Source organism: Scyliorhinus torazame, chromosome 16 (genome assembly GCF_047496885.1).
Source record: "Scyliorhinus torazame isolate Kashiwa2021f chromosome 16, sScyTor2.1, whole genome shotgun sequence".
NCBI classification, from domain to species: Eukaryota; Metazoa; Chordata; class Chondrichthyes; order Carcharhiniformes; family Scyliorhinidae; genus Scyliorhinus; species Scyliorhinus torazame.
The window spans coordinates 144,001,447-144,022,430 of record NC_092722.1 but is presented as its reverse complement, the minus strand read 5'-3'; positions in this window follow the sequence as shown (position 1 = coordinate 144,022,430).

Genomic DNA, 20,984 nt, shown 5'->3' with positions numbered 1-20,984 from the left:
CTCTTTCCCTTCCGCCTCCGCCACGGCCTCCACCATGGCGGAGGCGGAAGAGACTCTCCCCACTGCACATGTGCGGGAAACTGTCGGAGGCCGCTGACGCGCCCGCGCATGCGCCGCATTTCCGCGCCAGCTGGCGGGGCAACAAACGCCATTTCCGCCAGCTGGTGGGGCGGAAATCCCTCCGCCGCCGGCCTAGCCCCTCAATGTTGGGGCTAGGCCGCCAAAGATGCGGAGCATTCCGCACCTTTGGGCCGGCGGGATGCCCGTCTGATTGGCGCCATTTTTGGCGCCAGTCGGCGGACATCGCGCCGTTGGGGGAGAATTTCACCCCAGGTCTCTGCAGCATTAGTTCAGTAGATTACTAGTCCAGTAACATTATTGCTATTCTACCATTTAATAACAATGCACATAACTGAAGTGAAGAAGTATGCATATGTCACACTCATTTTCTCTAGGAACCAAACATTTGGAAAGCCAGTCCTGTGTTCTAAATAATAAAGATTATTATTATTAAATACATTTTGGGGAATCCCTAATTAATAACATATGAAACAGAGTAACAAGCCTTGTGCACAAAGGATACACTGGCTTGACACAACAGAGTTGTTTGTGGTTATTGTAATAAGACCACGGAAGCAGACGTCCCTTCACCAGAAACCCTTTTATTAACGAAACAAACAGCAGTACAACTGGGTGCATTCGGCTTGCTACCTACACAGGAAGTGCAGAGGATCTGACACTCCCTGTTATATACAAAGAAGAGGTTCCCTGTTTGGCCCACTAATTAGGGAACTCGTATTCCAATTAGCCAATCTCAAAGGCCTGGTCTAAGTCATTACAGTTATGTTATGAATTTTGTTGTACATTCAGGGCATAAAAGGCCTTGGGATTCAACACTATATTATGTGTGGAAGCTATCAGCCAATGTGCATCATTGTTACAAGTACTGACAATTATGATATACACCATACAGTATAAATCATATAAAGTTCAATAATATGGTGCATACCTGGGGCGTCATTCTCCGCCGGCGGGAGTCTCCGTTCTGCCGGCACCGGGGGATTTCCCAACGGCGTGGGGCTGCCCCACAATGGGAAACCCCATTGACCGGCCGGTGTTACGGAGACTCCCGCCGGCCGGTCGACGCAGAAATGTGGCGGGGCGGGTAGGAGAATTTCGCCCCTTATGTTTTTCACTTTTCTCTAATCTCCAAAATAAAATGACTTTTTATGCTGGAGCTTTTCAGTCGATTGCATTTTGCATCCTTTTATTATGTGGAGTTTTGGCTTTAAATACAAGATCAGAGAAGATTGAAGCAAGGTGAACCTATGGTGATTGCTTCTTGAAGTGCATTCTCTATCTCATCAAGATATGGATAAAGTAATTTGCACAATTCGGCAAAGGTTCATTTGCTATGTTTTTCTTAGAATGCACTTCCAATGCAGATGCTTTACAACTATCCTTTGCAACTGTAATTTGTCATCAGATGTCTATATGCTCTGTGCTGTTTAACTTTCAGCAATAACTTCTGTTAAGTATCCCTCACTGTAATTAGGTTCTTGAGATGATTGTTTACCATCCGTGTAAAGTACTCCCATGCAGGCATCCTCCTCTGAAGATTCCCCACTCACCCAAATTGCAGAATTACAGCATTTGCACAAGCTTGAAGTGGATCATCACTAAAATGAGATCATTCTAGGTATTGAACCTTCTGTGCCATACTCCACAGCTGCATTGCATTTTGGAGATTTATACATTTTAAGTGGCTCATTAGGTGCTTGAGTAGTGTTAAAAGATGATTATTGCATCTTGATTGGCTGATATTTCTTCATTATGAATAACAAAATTGCTTTTTCAAGAATCTGTTTCTTCAATTTTATAAAATAAAGCAAAAAATGCAAGTCTCTCTCATAATTTTCCTGGCCCTGTTATGAACGTTTACCCGTCGATTAACTTTGAAAATATTTGGACGCAATTTCCCCCCCCCAGATTTCTCAGTTAATTTGTGGGGTATTTTTGCAGGGAGTTACCTGTTGGCTTTGCCAGCGTGTTCCCCAATGACACTTAGTCACTTTTTTGGTCCCTAGGGGGTTTCTCACCGGTTTCGCTCACATTTAGAATTTTTTTTAGCACTAGGGAGCTGAACTCAGAGATCGGCCCGCCATTTTGAAAGGGTGCCCCTATCTCTAGGTGAGCTTGTGGATCCCCCACACCCTCCACACATATTAACACTACCTCACACCCCCCCCTCTCCCCAAGTAAGGTCACCCAGCTATGGGGTTTCCCCCTCTTCAGGCCCCAGCAAGCCCCCTTACAGCACCCCCTCCCTTGCTCCAGGGGGGAGGGCCACCCTGCACTAACCCTGACCACCCTGGGTCTCCGGTGGCCCGGGAGACACCGCACCCAAGGTGCCATTCCATCTGGTCCACATTTTTGTGGACCAGCACTGATCGGCACCCGGCTGTAGCCTTGTTGGGGAGGCCGAAGAATCGAAGGAGGCCGGTGAATCCCGCGCAGGTAGGACTTAAGTAGTTTTACGACGTATTTCTGCTAGCGTTATTCTATCCCACACGAGATCAGACATGACTCGATGGGCCGAGTGGCCTAATTCTGCTCCTATGTCTTATGGTCTTAGTTGGGCCGGGGTACCGACTCCGACGTCTTGCGGGACTTCGTAGAATCCCTTGAGGCGCAGAGCCTATCGGGTGGCTCGCTGGAGGCCCTTCCCGGCATTCTCCGGCCGCGTTGCGCTCAAGTGAGAGCACAACATGGCCGGAAATCGCGCCCAGTGCATTCACTTCCCTCGTCCAAGTCATTAATATATATTGTGAATATTTGTGGCCCCAGAACCAATCCCTGTGGCACTCCACTGGTTACATTCTGAAAATGTTTCTCTTATCCCAATTCTTTGTCTTCTACCAGTTGGCCAATCCTCTATCCATGCAAATATACTAACCCCCAAAACATGGGCTCTTATCTTATTAAGTAGCGTTTTGTGAGGTACCTTTTCAATCCCTTTTTGGAAATGCAAATATATTGAATCTACTGTGCTTTTTACCACCTCAAAGAATTCTAATGAATTTGACAGAGATGATTTCCCCTTCATAAAGCCATGCTGAATATGCTTGATTACATTGTGCATTTTTAAATGCTCTGCCAATACATCCTTTACAATGGACTCTAACATTTTCCCAATGACAAAAGTTAATAATAATAACCTTTTGTTGTCACAAGTATGAAGTTACTGTGAAAAGCCCCTAGTCGCCACATTCCGGCGCTTGTTTGGGTAAGCTATTACGGAAATTGAACCCGTGCTGTTGGCTTTGTTCTGCATCACAAACCAGCTGTCTAGCCCACTGAGCTAAACCATCCTACAGTTACTTATTTTTTGTCTCCCTACTTTTTGAATAAAGGTGTTACATTGGCAGTTTTCCTCTGGGAATTGTCCAGAATTTAAGGATTCTTGGAAGGTTACGATTGTCATGATATGCATACATGCAGATAATGATATACAGACAGGCACAGACAAGCAGCTAATGAACCAATTGCAGGCAGCACACTCAGGGGTGGTATCTCACTATAAAAGGCATGAGGCAATCACACTCCACCTCTTTCCACTGATGAACATCTACAGAGTGAGTCAGGGTGTATTTACAGTATCATACCTCCAGCACGTGGCTAAGAGCTAGTCTGGTTCAATCAGACAGAGTAACCACACTTAGGTTAGCAGAGAGTCAACCTCATAGAGAACCGTGCTAACTGTGCTACTGGTTCAATAAATCAGATTGAACTAACTTCAAGGTCTGGAGTATCTTTTGGTTAAAGCTGCATCCAGTTGCAGCCTGTGTTATCCCAGAGTACATAACACGACAACGATCAGTGCATCCACTATCTCTGTAGCTACTTCCTTTAATATACTGGGATGCAACGCATCAATCCACCCTTTAACCCCATTAGTTTCCCCAGTACATCTTCCCGAGTGATTTTTATTGTATTTATTTCCTCCACCCCCTCTGCCCCTTATTAATTTTTGGAATGTTATTAGTATCTTCCAACGTGAAGACTGATGCAAAGCATTTGTTTAATTCCTCTGCCGTTTCCTGGCTCACCATTATTATTTTCCCAGTCTCATTCTCGAAGCAGCCTATGTTCACTTTGGCCTCTCTCTTCCTTTTTATATATTTAAAGAAACTCTTGCTGTCTGTTTATATTTTGATTGCTAGTTTACCCTCCTCCTTTTTATTTTTGGTCATCTTTTATTGTTTTTTAAAAATGTCCTAATCCTCTGGCTTACTATTAATCTTTCCCATGTTATATGTTTTTTCTTTCAGTTTAATCGTTCACTTCCTTGGTCAACCATGGTTGATTTTTTTCACCTTTTTAGCATCCTTCCTCCTCACTGGGATATATATTTGCTGTGAGTCAGGAACCATTTTTAAAAATATCTGCCATTGCTGATAAACTCCTTTCCCAGTCCACTCCAGCCACCTCTACCCTCATTCTTTTATAATTACCCTTATTTAAGTGTAGCACAGTTATTTCTGACCCACAGTTCTCACTCTCAAATTGAATGCTAAATTCTACTATGTTATGGTAGAATAGTCTTTGGGTGCGATTCTCCCCCAAATTACTAAGTTAATTTGTGGCAGGTTTTTCAGGGAGTTCCCCACCGCTATTCAATGACACTTTGTCACTTTTTTTGGCCCTGGGGAGTTTCTCACTGGTTTAGGCCACACTTACGGCACGATCTTCCGGCCACGCTGCACCGGAAAAGAAGCTCATTGCTGTGCGGCGTAGCTGGTGAAAGACGGGAGACCTCACTGCCAGGATCCACCCGGCTACCAATGGCTTGCAAGATTCAACGCAATCTCGCGAGTCGTTGCAAGGAGAATCACCATTTGACAAATCTGCATATTAGAGCGAGGTGGTAAGCCTTACTCTAATGTGCAGATTTCCAAAGTTCCTGAGGCTTTGGGATTCAATCGCTTTGCCTCAGAGATCTCGGGCGAGCACTGTTTGGTACTGACCCCCACAAACGGGGACCAGATGGAACAGCAGCCGTGGGGCTTTCCAACGGGATCGGAGGTACCAGGCTGCATGCCCTTGGGACAGGGTGGTGTCAATCTGGCATTGCCACCCTGGCACCCACCCAGCAAAGCATATGCTTCTACTAAATGCATTTTTCTTTTCATTATTCTGTTATCACTTTTCCATCAAATGGTTTCACACTCTTTCTGAATATTTTTCCCATATGAATTGCTTCTTGTATACCTCAATCACAATATCCTTCTACTTATTCTTTATCCTTCAATAATTCTCTCTCTACTTTTCATGACCTGTCTCATTAAATTGGAAAATAGAAAACAACAAATATAATTCCTCTATTTAAGAAAGGGGGACAACAGAAAGCAAGAAACAACTGGCCCATTAGCTTAACATCTATCATAGGAAAAATACTAGAATCTGGTATTAAAGAGGTTACAGCAGGGCAGGTAGAAAATCTTAAATTGGTCTTTACCCAGCTGAATTAGCTGCCCCCTGGCACCTGGAAGGCAAGTAGCTCCATGATCCTGACTCGGAAAATGTCTCATGGGCACGATGGTGCTGGGAAACCTGCAGCATGAATTTACACACCAGCCCCTCTCCATTCTTACTCCTGAACCATGGCCTAAAAAGGCAACCCTTTGGTTTTTCCCTCAGATATTGCTTTCTAATTGAAAATTAGATCCAGGAAAATAACATTTTCACAAAAGGTGACATTGCCATTCCATCTGAATCAGGTACTATTTGGCAGAGAAAGTAATGTTCCTCTTGACCACTTGTGGCTTTTATTTTCAAATTATGTATTCCACACTGTTTCCTTGTTTTCCTGGTGTGCTCTACTCTATAACTCTACGCCTTTACTCTATTTTTTAGCCTCTCCTCCACTTAGCCTTCACATCTTGCTTCCCTGCTGTGCCCCACTCCCTTTCTCCACCCACCCTAACTCCTCATTTGTCTCCTTGCAATAGGCCCAGCAGTGCCTCTTATTTACCCCTCTTAGATGTTGCTCCCCAATCTCCACAGTCTTCCCTCTACTATCTTCTGTTCCTCAACTCCCCTGTCCCTGATACACTCCTTTCTCTGTCCTCTTCCCACCATGTCATTTCCAGGTTTATGAAAATCACACCAACAGCAGAAAGACATTTGAAGCCCAGATTATTCATGCATAATGCCATGAGAAATCTGCCAGTACATAAAATGTATTACTGCTGGCATTCATAAACTACCAGCCAATTACCTGAGAGAATCAGCCTTTACTTTGGCTTACATGTATTTACACAAAAGAGAAACGTTTAGCTACCTTCAATTGAGCATTAAATGGGGAGATATTCGTGGATTCCAACCCAAATTCTATGCTCCTCTGGATAAACATCATACTTTCTACTTTCTACAAACCAAAGATCTCCAGGGAACTAGTATTGTCTGCAAAGGTTCCAACGGAAAGCGTTCAAACGGAAGGATTTAACTTTTTAAAAGCTATTTTTATGCATGAAATGACTATAATAGTAGTTACCTTTAAACAAATAGAAATTGAGTCAGTCAGGTTTAGAAATGACACATATTTTGCATATCAAGCTGATGCCGCACTGAAGGCCTGAGTCTGACAGATACAGGATCACTCTAAATTATGATTTTTTTGATCGATTGTTTAATGGAATGTATTAATCAGGTGTCATTAAACATGTTTCTAAATTGAGAAATAGAGGTTAATAAAGTAAGCCTGTGTTGCAGATAATGAATTCCACATTGTTAATTAGTTTGTGAGTTGTTCTTTAAATAGCCTGAATTATTATAAATTTGATTCAATTACTAAACAACAGGTGACAAAAACTAATTTGTATGAAAAATGGTCAGAAGAATTTCGCAAAGTAGGCATGTGATAAAGTTCAGAATGAGCATTTTTAAAAGGACAAGGCAAATTATATGCAATTATGACATGCATGCGCAGTTGAGTTCAATTGATACAGCTTTATCCCAGCAACAAATGCCCAGCATGCATGAACTGACCCCAAACTTTGCACCAGAAAAACTATCAGTATAATGGATCATTTGGTAATGCAGCATTTTTTAAGGACAATCAAACTGACTAATTGAGTGAATTATCACAGTTAGATTCTCAAGAATAATAATTTAAGTTGCTCTAGACTTTAATTGCAACAATGTATTTCTGTGGTCAGGTCAAAAACATCCCTGTGGACAGCATGGTGGCACAGTGGGCTAGCCCTCCTGCCTCATGGCGCCGAAGTCCCAGGTTCGATCCTGGCTCTGGGTCACTGTCCGTGTGGAGTTTGCACATTCTCCCCTTGTTTGCGTGGGTTTTGCCCCTACAACCCAAAAATGTGCAGGCTAGGTGAATTGGCCGTGCTAAATTGCCCCTTAATTGGAAAAAATGGATTGGGTACTCTAAATCTATTAAATAAAAGAGAAAATAAGACATCCCCGATAGAAATAGATGGAACAATTTTTTTTACCTTCCTGCTCACTGTCAGTGTCAGACATTCTTCAGCTAGGTATAATAAGGCATATGCAGTTTAAAGTTGTCTACACTATGCAAAACATAGAGGAACAGTTCTCATTCAGTATTGTAGCATTGATTTCCTGTGGCTTCGCTGACAAAAAAAGGTGTCAAAAAAAGTTAGCCCACTTCTGGTATTGTCAGGCGGGTGGAAGCCTCATTTATATTGTGCAATTGAATCAGGTTGCACACTTAATTAAAGTGCTTTCTGTGAAGATCTGCCCAGGCATACACCTCACCCATTTAAAATGGATACATGAAATCTCTGCAGGCTAGGAATGCTTTACATAATCTTTAAAGCAAAGTTATTGAAATTAATGGTGAATTGTATTTAATTTTGCACTATCCTGCCTTTAATATTTTGTAGGTCCTTATTTCCTTGTGTGACTGCATTTTGCAAAAGCTTTCACCTTGCTAGAAATATCCTTCTGTACATTTGTTGTATAATTATAAGTGTATCTAAAAAAGTTATGAAGATGGAAATTCTTTTGGGTGTTGTCAATATGTTAAATGAATTAGATAAAAATGATAATTCCCTTTAGGGCCAAAATCGTAGACCACAATATCTCTGGCGATATGTTTTCTCTCATCAGTACCCAAGGATCTGTATTTATAGACCTTATTGCTCCTACCAATGTACATCAAAGGAGACCGATCTTTGCTGGCACTACTTCAGAACGAGGCTATGATTAAGCTATGGACCCTGCTGTTGGCTGATTCACAGATCACTTCTAAGACTGGGACAGCTCTTTCTGTGGTTATGAAGGTCACGGTAGAGTCAAACCTCTCTGCAGCAGTATCCTTCCAGTCCACCACTGGGAACATCTATCAGATAAGCTGGTTTGAAGTCCAGACTTTTTAAAGCAAGTGACTGGTTTACTTTCTAGTTTTAATAAGGTTTCTTGTGCATGTGCAATGAATACAGCAAGCCCAGGTGCTCTAATAGTCACTGCATGGATAGGAAATCTGTTGAGCCCACAGGTCTTAAAGAGTACCAAAGTAAAATAATCACCTCCATAACTTATCTGTTGATGGACATTTATGCACAATCAATGTGCTTCTTCCTTGCAATTATAATTCTCTACAGCCAGCTTCAATTACAAAAGAATAGTCTGCTCCTCATCAATGATGTTTAGTGCTTTAGAAGCTGCTGCCTTGGTCAATTCTGCACCTCCTAACCAAACGCATGATAGGTCTGTCTCCCTGCGCACTTTACAGAGAGCTTTTGGAAAATACAACTTACCTCAGCAAAATCAACAAAGCCATCTGTCCTGCTGCTGACAGAAATGCACAAAAACCAAGGTGTGTACAACCAATTCTGGCAGTCTTATATACTCATGCTTTGTATGTGGCAGAATGTTTATAAGTAAGTTTATAGTTTTGTTGCACATGAGCCCAAATATTGCTGTCATGAGGCAGGACTATTGAGGGTGTGTGTCAATCATAGATAGATCATAAAATCTACAGTGCAGAAGGAGGACATTCGGCCCATCGAGTCTGCACTAGCCCTTGGAAAGAGCACCCTACTTAAGCCACATCTCCACCCTATCCCTAGTCAGAGTAGAAATGACAGGAATAATAGGACGAATACATGGCTGAAGAGATGGTGTCAGGGGGACGGTTTCAGATTCCTGGGGCATTGGGACCGGTTCTGGGGAGGTGGGACCTGTACAAACTGAATGGGTTACACCTGGGCAGGACTGGAACTGATGTCCTAGGGGGGTTATTTGCTGGAGCAGTTGGGGAGGATTTAAACTAATGTGCCAGGGGGATGGGAACCTATGCAGAGTCAGAGAAAGAGGGGGCAAAGACAAAAACAAAGGTAGAAAAGTGAATAAGAAAAGTGATAGGTGGAGAAACCAAGGGCAAAATTCAAACAGGGAAATAGAGAAAAATATTGGGAGCAAGACAATGTGAAAAAGACAAACTTAAAGGCTCTGTGCCTTAATGCATGGAGCATTTGCAGTAAAGTGGATGAACTAATCACGCATATAAATGGGTATGATATAATTGGGCTTACGGAGACATGGCTGGAGGGTGACCAGGGATGGGAACTGAATGTCCCAGGTTTTCAGTATTTAGGAAGGTCAGGCATAAAAGAAAAGCTGGTGGCGGAGCACTGCTTGTTAAAGAGGAAATTATGACAGTAGTGAGAAAGTGTAATAGCTCTGACAATGTGGAATCCGTATGGGTAGAGTTGAGAAATACCAGGGGCAAAAGACATTAGTGGGTGTCATATATAGACCCCCAAGCTGCAGTGGTGAGGTTGGGAATGGCATTAAATACAAAATTAGAGATGCATGTAATAAGGGAATATCGGTGATCATGGGTGATTTTAATCTTCACATAGATTGGGCAAATTAAATTAGCAACAATGCCGTAGAGAAGGAATTCCTGGAGTGTATACAGGATTGTTTTCTTGACCAATATGTGGAGGAACCAACTAGAGAGCAGGCCATCTTAGACTGGGTACTGTGTAATGAGAAGGGAATCATTGCCAATCTGGCTGGATGAGACCCCTTGGGGATGCGCGACCGTAATATGATAGCATTTTTTATCGAGATGGAGAGCGAAGTAGTTCATTCGGAGACTAAGGTGCTGAATCTTAATAAATGCAACTATGAAGATGTGAGGCGTGAGTTGGCCTTGATAGATTGGGGAGAGTTACTTAAAGGGATGACAATGGATAGTGTAATGGAAAATATGGAAAAATGTGTAATTTGAAACATGGAAGTCTGGCAATATCTGGTCTGAGAGAAACATGAGAGGATACAGGGAAAGATCCCACAAAGGGTTAACAGCAGCTGCAAAGAGCAGGATTGTAAAATGCAGATATCCTTGGTCAAGCAGGCTTAGCAAACACACAGGATTTTGAATGAAGCCAAAAACAATGGCTCACACCTTCATTGAAAGTAACTATCTTAGTAAGAAGCTGGAAAGGAAAGGATGAGGTTCAGTTTAATTTGGTGACAATTCTAGGTGTGAAATTTTGCTAATACCAGGTAAATTAAAGAAAACTGGAGACTATCAGTTTATGAGAAACATAATTCAAAGCCAAAATCAACGTCAAAATTATGAGCTGAGGACACAATGGGAAAATAAAACTATAGAAATGACAGGAATCAAACCAAAATTCACACCTCTTGAAACCAAAGCATTTTTGAATATCACAAGGAACTTTGAACATCACAAAGGAAACAATGTAATCAGAGACCTGAGAGGTCAGGTCATGTCAAAATGAATACTTAGTTGGATTAGAATGTTTAGATCAAAGATACTTTTTACAATCAAAGTGATAAGAGTTACTTTACAATAAAGTTATAAAAACTTAACAACTGTTAGAAAGAGATTATAAACCTAGAGACCAAAGCAGGAACTACCAGAACCAGAACTCAGAGGCAGAGAGGTGGAGCAGGGAAGGAACAAGCAGCTCAGAGTCAGATTACAGTCAGCTCGGCCATGGGGAAGGGACAGGGCATAGCAGCCGAGCTAAAACAGCTAATACATATAAGGAAGACTAGAATTTAAAGAGTAGGCAGAGTCAGCTCAGAGACAGCCAACAGAGCCAGCTCTCACAGCTCGGTTTGTGGGAAAGATAGGACACAGCAACCGAGCTCATCTGCGAATACATCTAAAGAAGACCAGAAGCAAGATCTTTGTACCTTTCGGTAAAGACAGTAATTGCAGCTTTTAAAAGAAAAAATATAATAATAAAATAACTTAATTTAACCTGAAATAGTGGTTATTCCAAAGTCTACTTTACTTACTTAGCAATTCGGGACCCAGGATCGATGCTACTAAGTGGTAAGTAGATGAAATCTTCAGTGAATGTATGGGTTATACCGGGGGATAACTTGAAAACATAGTTTGACCTGAATAGCACCCACTGAAGCCTGCATCGGAGTCAGGGAGTGAGAATCCCTGTTCACCATTTAGAATGTCGGCCCTTTTTGGTATAGGGGGACTTCTAAGAATAGTGGTGAGTTTTCAACAACAATAGACAATGGCAAACATTCAAGGGATGCATGGGGAACTACAGCAACTGTTCATTCCTGTCTGGCAGAAAATCAAAGGGGGTAAGTGGGCCAATCCTTGGCTTGCAAAGGAAATTAGAAACAGTATCCGATCCAAGGAAGAAGCATACAGATTGGCCAAGAAAAATAATAGGTCTGAGGATTAGGAGCAGTTTAGAATTCATCAAAGAAGGACAAATGGATTGATTAAGAAGGGGAAAATACAGTATGAAAGGAAGCTTGCGGGGAACATAAAGACTGACACTAAGAGTTTCTATAGATATATGAATAGAAAGAGATTGGTAAAGAGAAATGTAGGCCTCCTACAGACAGAAACAGAGGAATGCATAATAAGGGACAAAGAAATGGCTGAGCAACTGAATACATACTTTGGTTCTGTCTTCACAAAAGAGGACACAAATCAGATACCTGAAATGCTGGAGAATTAAAGGTTTAGTAAGAGGGAAGAACTGAGGGAGGTCAACATTAGTAGAGAAATGGTGCTGGGAAAATTGATGGGGTTGAAGGCGGATAAATCTGCCTGAGAATCTGCATCCCACAGTGCTTAAGGAGGTGGCTCTGGAAATAGTGGGTGCATTGGTGGTCATCTTCCGGGATTCTATAGACTCTGAAACTGTCCCTGCCGATTGGAGGGTAGCTCACGTCACTCCGATATTCAAAAAGGGAGGTACAGAGAAAGCAGGGAATTATAGACCAGTAAGCCTAACATCGGTAGTGGGGAAAATGCTTGAATCCATTATCACGGACTTTATAGCGGAACATTTAGAAAGCAGTGGTAGGATCAGCCAGAGTCCGCATGGTTTTATGAAGGGAAAATCATGCTTGCCAAATCTGTTGGAATTCTTTGAAGATGTAACCAGTACAGTTGACAGGGGGGAGCCAGTCGATGTGGTATATTTGGACTTTCCGAAGGCGTTTGACAAAGTCCCGCATAAGAGATTATTGTGCAAAATTAAAGCGCATGGGATTGGGGGAAATGTATTGAGGTGGATAAAAAGCTGGTTGGCAGAGAGGAAACAAAGAGTAAGGATTAATGGGTTCTTTTCAAATTGGCAGGCAGTAATTAATGGGCTACCACAGGGATCGGCGCTGGGACCCCAGCTATTCACAATATATATTAATGATTTGGATGAGGGAACAAAATGTAACATCTCAAAGTTTGCAGAAGATACCAAGTTAGGTGGGAGGGTGAATTGTGACAACGATGCAGGGATCCTATAGCATGATCTGGACAGGTTGAGTGAGTGGGCAAATCAATGGCAGATGCAGTATAATTTGAATAAGTGTGAGTTTATTCACTATGGAAGAAAAACAGGAAGGCAGATTACTACCTGAATGGTTGTAAATTGGGAGAGGGGAGTGTGCAGTGGGACCTGGGTGTCCTTGTGCACCAGTCGCTTAAGGTAAGCATGAAGGTGGAGCAGGCGGTAAAGAAGGCTAATGGTATGTTGGCCTTCATTGCGAGAGGTTTCGAGTATAGAAGCAGGGATGTGTTGCTGCAATTCTACAGGGCCTTGGTGAGGCCACACCTGGAGTATTGTGTGCAGTTTTGGACTCCTTCTCTGAGGAAGGATGTTCTTGCTCTCGAGGGAGTACAGCAAAGGTTTAATAGACTGATTCCAGGGATGGCGGGACTGTCACATGAGGAGCGATTGATTAGGTTGGGATTGTTCTCGCTGGAGTTCAGAAGAATGAGGGGGGATCTCATAGAGACTTAGAAAATTTTAACAGGACTAGACAGGGTAGATGCAGGGAAGATGTTACCAATGTGTCCAGAACTAGGGGTCACAATCTGAGGATTCAGGGTAAACCATTTCGGACAGATATAAGGAGACATTTCTTTATACAAAGAATGGTGAGCCTGTGGAATTCATTACCACAGGAAGTAGTTGATGCTAAAACTTTGAATATATTCAAGAGGCGGCTAGATATAGCACTTGGGGAGAATGGGATCAAAGGCTATCGGGAGAAAGCAGGATTAGGCTATTGAGTTGGATGATCAGCCATGATCGTGATGAATGGAGCAGGTTCGAAGGGCCAAAAGGCCTCCTTCTGCTCCTATCTTCTATGTATCTATTTAACCACACCTAATGTTTTTAGGAACTAAGGGCAATTTAGCATGGCCAATCCACCTAACCTGCACATCTTTGGATGCAGGAAGAACCCGAGCACCCAGAGGACACCCACGCAGGCACAGGGAGAATGTGCAGACTCCGCACAGACAGTGAGCCAAGCCGGGAATCGAACCTGGGACTCTGGTGTGAAGAAACAGTGCTACCCACTGTGCTACCATGCCGTCAGGGGTTGGCATGGTGGAGCCACGTGCGGTTGACCCCCCTCCCTCTAGCGGACTCCCTACCCCATTCTATAGCGGCCCACCCCTGTGGGTTCAGGCCAGGGTGAAGAAGGCATGACCAATGCCACTGCTGTGAGGAAGTGTGTATAAACATATATACAAATGTTGTATGGTTGAGAATGGTAGTTAGAAATGTCATTACCATACCACTGGAACCCTAGACAAATGGAAATCCTCATGTGCCTAGAAATCTGGGAAAGCTACAGGGACTAGAGAATGCCAAAGCTGTAATATAAAGATGGCATAAATGATCCTCGAAAATGGGCTGCAGTGGACAAATTAGCCCTTTATCATTGCTATCTTCTTTAATATATTTTCCTATAATGAATTTGCTGTAGAACAATAGTTGGAAGGAAAAATAGAAGTTGAATTTTCACAAGTTTCTGAGTCATGTTCTGATCATTCCTTCTCCACTTCTCAATGTTCCTTGCCCATTTTCTCCTTCCACTTCACACTGCTTTCATCGTTTACTATAATTGCATCATGAATGAATCTACTAAGATCCTGGCATTGACAAAAAATGGCTAAAGGTGCTTTTCCCTCAGCAAAGTACCCTGCCTGGATATTCCATAAGTTGCACTCTCCAAACAGCCATGATTTTTCCGTAGTCCTGAGTACTAAGTCATATCTCAACCTTCCCCCCTAATTGTTTGGCCTGTTCTGCAATAAATGTAAGCAATTTAATTCTTCAGATAGTTTGGACAAATCAAATTGGCAAAAGTAGCCTTAACAATGAGTTTGCAGGGTGTATTTGAGTTAGCTTTTCTCAAACAATATTTTGTGGAACCAGCCAGGAACAACATATTTTGGACCTGATACTCTGTCACAGATAAGATTCATTAATAATCTCATAATAAACCATCCTCTAGTCAAAATTGATCACAACATGATTGAATTTCAGATTCAGTTTGACAGTAAGAAACCTAGATCTAAAACTAGTGTCTTGAACTTAACTGTGAAAGTGGGTTAATGGATAAGAGGGCAGATCAGCAGTAACAGATAATTAAGGAGATATTTAATAACTATCAGCAAATTTATATTCACAAGAAACAAAGGGCACGATTATCCTGCATCATTGCGCACTCGCTCGAGAGAAACAAGGCTGGTGAATAGCGGCAGAGGCCGAAATCGAGAACCATTCCAGATGCCAAACAGTTTGTGATGCAACCGGCCCGCTTCCATAGGTGAAATCGGGATCCCGCATTAGCGTGGCCAGAAGCCAATTATCACCACTTAAGCCGCACTTCCATACATACTCATTTTCTATTGGTGCACTTACCCTGTTTTCTATTGGCTAGAAATGCTGTCCTTTCATTGATTTAAAATGAAAATTTAATTATGATATTATTGGCATGTTGACATGCAAATAAGCGATTAGACTGCGACTGTAAACCTATTGTTTGAAAATGTTATAAGTATCATTGTTTTGCTGGATTCGGCAGAATCCCACTGTGTTCTCACAGAATTATAGAATTTACAGTGCAAAAGGAGTCTTCACCGGCCCTTGGGAAGAGCACCCTACTTAAGCCCACACCTCCACCCTATCCCAGTAACCCCACCCAACCTTTTTTGTTTGGATACTAAGGGTTAATTTATCATGGCCAATCCACCTAACCTGCACATCGTTGACTGTGGTAGGAAACCAGAGCACCCAGAGGAAGCCCACGCAGAAATGGGGAGAACGTGTAGACTCTGCACAGACAGTGATGCAAGCTGGGAATCGAACCTGTCACCCTGGATCTGTGAAGCAACAGTGCTCACTACTGTGCTACCTTGCCGCCCCTTCTCCTTGTGCTTAAGCCAACAAAGTTTGATTGAAGAGTATTCACGATGCCTACTTATTGATTTCACATGTCTAGGGCTGGGGGTTGGGTGAGTGCTACGGGAGGGGACCAGGTGAAGATATGTGCGTGTGTTTGGGGTATAAGGTCTGACGTCCGTTGATGGGGGGGGGGGCACTGTGGCGAGAATCATGGCCAGGGCATTCCGGGTATGGGGGGAGAGGGGGAGGGGAGATTAATTGGGAAATTGAGGATCTCGGGGTGGGACTACCTCTCCCAATTCCTTACAGAGAGTTGAACAGTAAGGACGGTATTTTGGACTCCGCAGAACAGGCCATAGTGGAGCTGCTTGTAGGCCGGTTGACTAGACGCCGGAGACAGCGGCAGCAGCAGCTTCTGCAGAGGCTAAGGCAGCCGCCCATGTGTCGGACCCCGCTTCACATCCTGAGGACCCGCCGGCCCATCGGGCCAGGGAGTGACCTTGAAAGGGAGGCTTGCGACATCCCAGGATGTAGAAGCATCGATCGTCCTTTGAACAAATGAAGGACAGCATGTGCCGCAGGAGGGTCTGCCTCAACAAGATGATGGACGGCATCTGTGCTATATCCTTGGGGACCTGGCACCATGTGGAGGAGAACACCTGCTCCCGATGGCCGTCAAGGTCACCGCAGCTTTGAATCCGCCTTAGGATCATTCCAGGGCTCGAGCGGGGACCCGTGCGGAAATCTCGCAGGCCACAGCCCACAGGTGCATACGACAGGTCATGGATGCCCTGTTTTCCCAGGCAGAAAATTATATGTTTTGGCATGGACCAAGCCCAACAAGATGCTCGCGGAGCTCGATTCTCTGCCATCGCCAGGATGCCCCAGGTCCAGAGGTTGATAGACTGAAAGCATGTTGCCTCGCACTCACCAGGCCATCTGGGAGTGCCCTACGTTAACAGGAGGCTGTGTCCACTCTCTGAACATTCAGCTCAAGTGTGACCACTACATGAAGATCATGCGCATATGTTCACACTTCCCAGGGAGTGTGTACGACAGCTACATGCTGGGGCAGTCAGACATCCCCGGCCTCTTCAAGGACAACCCCAGGATGGCTCTTAGCGGATAAGGGGTACCCGCTGAGGACCTGGCTAAAGACTCCAGTATGGAGGCCAGAGACCAAAGTGGAGACCCGATTCAATGAGGCCCATGTGACCATCCTGCTGTCATTGAGTGGTGCATCGGACTGCTGAAAATGCGGTGTCTATACCCGGAGAGCCGCCTGCTTTGTGGTGGTCTGCTACATCCTACACAACCTGACACAGCAGCGGTATGCCGTGCTGGAGGTTGGGGATGAGGAACACGTGCCCACCTCCGAGGAGGGGGAGGAGGACAAGGATGAGGATGGGGAAGCTCCCGACCAGCAAGTACTGGAGGACGATTCCGGGGTTGACCCAGATGGAGCTGGAGGCTGCAGGACAGGGGAAGTGGCGAAGGTCCGGCAAGCACGGAGGATTAGGGAAGCCCTCATACTCACCCACTTCACTTAGAACATGGCCTGGTCTGTAATCGCTACCGTCCCCACCTCCCAGGGTATGTGTGACATCACTCCAGGGTGATGGAATTGCGTCGGCACCATCAGCAGGTCACTGTCGAGGGCAGGGGTGGTGATAATAACCCAGAGAGCTGAGAGCCAGGTTCTCCTCAATCTGTGCCATAGTCTGACCACTGCTTGTCTGCTGAGTGCTCGCTCAAATCATTCACCTGGAGTGGGTTGTGAGATGCCAGTTAGATAGGCCAGGGGTTCGGCAGGCAGCCCACGTTGCGGAAAAAGGTGCCAGTTAGATAGGCCAGGGGTTCGGCAGGCAGCCCGCGTTGCGGAAAAAGGTGACAGAGGCATCATACTGATTGTGGTGGAGGTTTTCAATGTTTCACAGGTGTCCAACAATGCCCCACTCTCCCGATGGTGCAACCCCACTTTCCACACCACCCCCTCACCCCCCTAACCCCATACCTACAGCCCCCTCACCCCACTTATCTCCCCCCTCCAGTGCCCTCAGTGATCCTCAACATGCGTAGCCTTCCTTGCTCTACCGCTATGTCTACATGTGCCCCCAGGATGCAGATCATAGGTGGAAGCAGCCAGCTGCCCCTGGCAAGTGTTCTCTGGGGATTCTGGGGCCCTTGTTGGCAGCACATGCACAGCCGTGCCACCCTGTCCCATGTGCCGGCTGTGAGATGTGGTCTCATCAGAGGGGTGCAACTCGGGGGAGCTGGTGGCCACCGTCCCCACTCCATAGAACGGGTCCGGTTTGGCACCCGGCGCCCCCTCCTCCTGCTCGGTGCCCACAGGGCCCTGGGGTTCACCTCGGGATGATGGGGCAGCTGGTTTGAGCCCCGGCTGCCCCGCGCCATCCGGCTCTGCCAGCCCTCACAGCTACCCAATGTCGATGCCCTTGGCGCTGCTGCTCAGTGATTGGGCCATGCTCTGCGGGGCCTTGGCAACACACACCTCGACTAGGAAAAACTCCGCAACGCTGACAATTCCCATCTGAGAGCGGGACATCTACCAGAGCACTTCATCAAGGTCAGCCTGATACTGGGCAACATCCTCCAGCGAGTCAGACATTCTGCCGAAGCCCTCAGCCATGACTCTCACCGAATGCGTGAAGCCTTGGACACCTCCACTGCTGCTGATGTCGTGAACCAGGCTCTCCACTGCGGTCGCCACCCTCGCAGTGTTGGTCTCGGTGCCACACATTGCCGGTGACATCTCCTGCGCCAGTAGCATCTGGGACTTCTCCAATTGGCTATGGACCTGTTGGAGTGTCGCTGCCATCTTCCTCGAAATGTCCTGGTCACACCCTAATGTTTCCAGCAGCTCTGGGATAGAATATTCTATAGGTTCAGCATCTGGCTGGGACCCAGAGACTGTTGTCTCGCTTAGGTGTTACTGCCTCCACCTGATGTCCATCAGCAACTGTGTGGTGCTCACCTTATTGCCCCAGAAACCTGACTAACGTCTCCCACCGAGGTGCGTGTCTCTGCATTGGTGGAGGGTGGGGACTATAACTGTAACTTGTCGATCTTGGCGTTCCCGAGGTGGTCTCATAGGAGGCAGGGGAGGGAGCCCTCCCAGATGGGCCATTGCGGTTGGCTGGAGGACCTGTAGGAGAATGAACATGTGTTCAGTGGGAGGGATGGTCATTCAGTATGGCAAAGACAACTCACGTGTGACAGTCCATCTGGGTAGGGTCCGGTGGATCCTCACCTCTGCAACTTGCCCCGACCTCTACATTGTTGGCCGCTCTGCACTCAGGCACCCCATCACCATCAGGGTTCGTTCCTCAGAGATCGTGAGGATTCTTATGTCCGGCACCACTCCACCAGTCTGGACTCTGTCCCAGCGATTGTGGGAGAGCTTTTCCTGCAGACACCGAGAAGGCATCGTTAGCTGCACGCTTGGTTCCCAGTGGTGGGGTGGGGTTTCCAAGGACGGGTTCGGGGGGGGCGGGTTGTGGGAGAGGGGATATGAAGGTGAGTTGGGGGCCGCATGGAAAGTCGGGGGTGGATGCTCGCGTGGGCGGAAAGGTCTCAGGGGAAGGGGGAGGGCAGCGTTGGTGTCAACTCGCCCTGGTGTAGGTCATTGACCTTCTTGTGCCACTGGAGGCCAGTCCTCCTGGTCACATTTCCCAAGCTGACCACCGCTGCCACTTTGTCCCAGGCAGCACTGGCTGCCCTGTGGCTCACCCTCAGCCACTTGATTGGCACCCCTTCCAAAAACATTCACTCTCTCCACCATCAATGCGCAGTAGCAGCAGTGTGTACCATCTACAAGATGCAATACAGGAACTCCCCAAGGCTCCTTAGGCAGCGCATTCCAAGCCCACGACCACTATCATCTGGAAGGACAATGGCAGCAGATACATGGGAACACCACCACCCGGAGATTCCCCTCCAATCACTCACCATCCTGATTGAAAACATATCTCTGTTCATTGACGCTGGGTCAAAATCCTGGAACTTTCTTACTAGCAGCACAGTAGGTCACATGGACTGCAGCGGTTCAAGAAGGCAGCTCACCACCACCTTCTCAAGGGCAATTGGGATGGGCAACAAATGCTGTCCTATTGAATAAAAAAATCCTGCTGCTCACGCTGGTGGTCATTGCTGATAGCAATGCTGTTGGTCATTGCTGATGGTCATTGCTGGTCGCAATGTTGCTGGGTGTGTTGGTGGTCATTGCTGATAGCAATGTTGCTGGTCATTCTGGTGGTCATTGCTGGTAGCAATGATGCTGGTCATGCTGGTGATCATTGCTTGTAACAATATTGCTGTTCATGCTGGCGCATGATAGCAGACAGTTGTTCGGGGTAATCCTCTGTGCATCTTGTCATTCTCCTCCTGGAATGTTCTGACAATGAGGGCCTCACAAGCATGCCTGTCTCATCTGGCCCTTGCAATGGCATCCTCAGATTCCAGGAACTCATCATTACTTCTCCTTCAAGGTCCTCTTCATCGGAGGAGATGTGCAGCTCCTCAATCTCGTCATCTGGCAAGTCCTCCTTCCCCTTTTCACCGCTAGATTGTGTGGGGCACAGCAAGTCACAATTATGCATGTTACCCTCTGGGGAGTATGCTGGAGCACTCAAGAAGATTGGTCCAGGCATCTGAACTACATTTTCCGTATCCCTCTGATGCTTTCCACCAATGTTCAGGTTGCAGTATAGGCCTTGCTATTGCTTCTCTCGGCATGAGTCAGGGCCAGAACATGGGCCACGTCCACATCCTTTACAAGCAGCCCTAGTCCTCGAGGAGCGAACCCTGAATCCTAGCTTTGACAAAGAGTCACCCAGACTTGAAACTTTTTTCTCCACAGGTGCTGTCAGACCTGCTGAGATTATCCAGTATTTTCTGTGTTTGTTCCTGAATCCTCTGTGGTCCCTCGAAGATGTCAGAAATCTGAGACCTATTGAGAATGTACAAATGTGGACGCTTCCGAGGTATTCGATGCAAACCTGCATGATACATTTGTTGAGCAATTAGCAGCCTTTGCAGATGACGTGCTGGACTGCCTGTTTCCAGAAAGTCGATTTCGGCGGGAGAACAGCTGGTGAGTCAGTTTCAGCGGGAGCATTGCGGAAGGAGGTTGCTGGGCGGTAAGTCAACCTTTAAAAGCACTTGTCTTTGCAGGGGCAGGCCAGTCGATTTCGGCGTCGTGAGAACAGCTGGTGAGTCAGTTTCAGCGGGAGCATTGCGGAAGGAGGTTGCTGG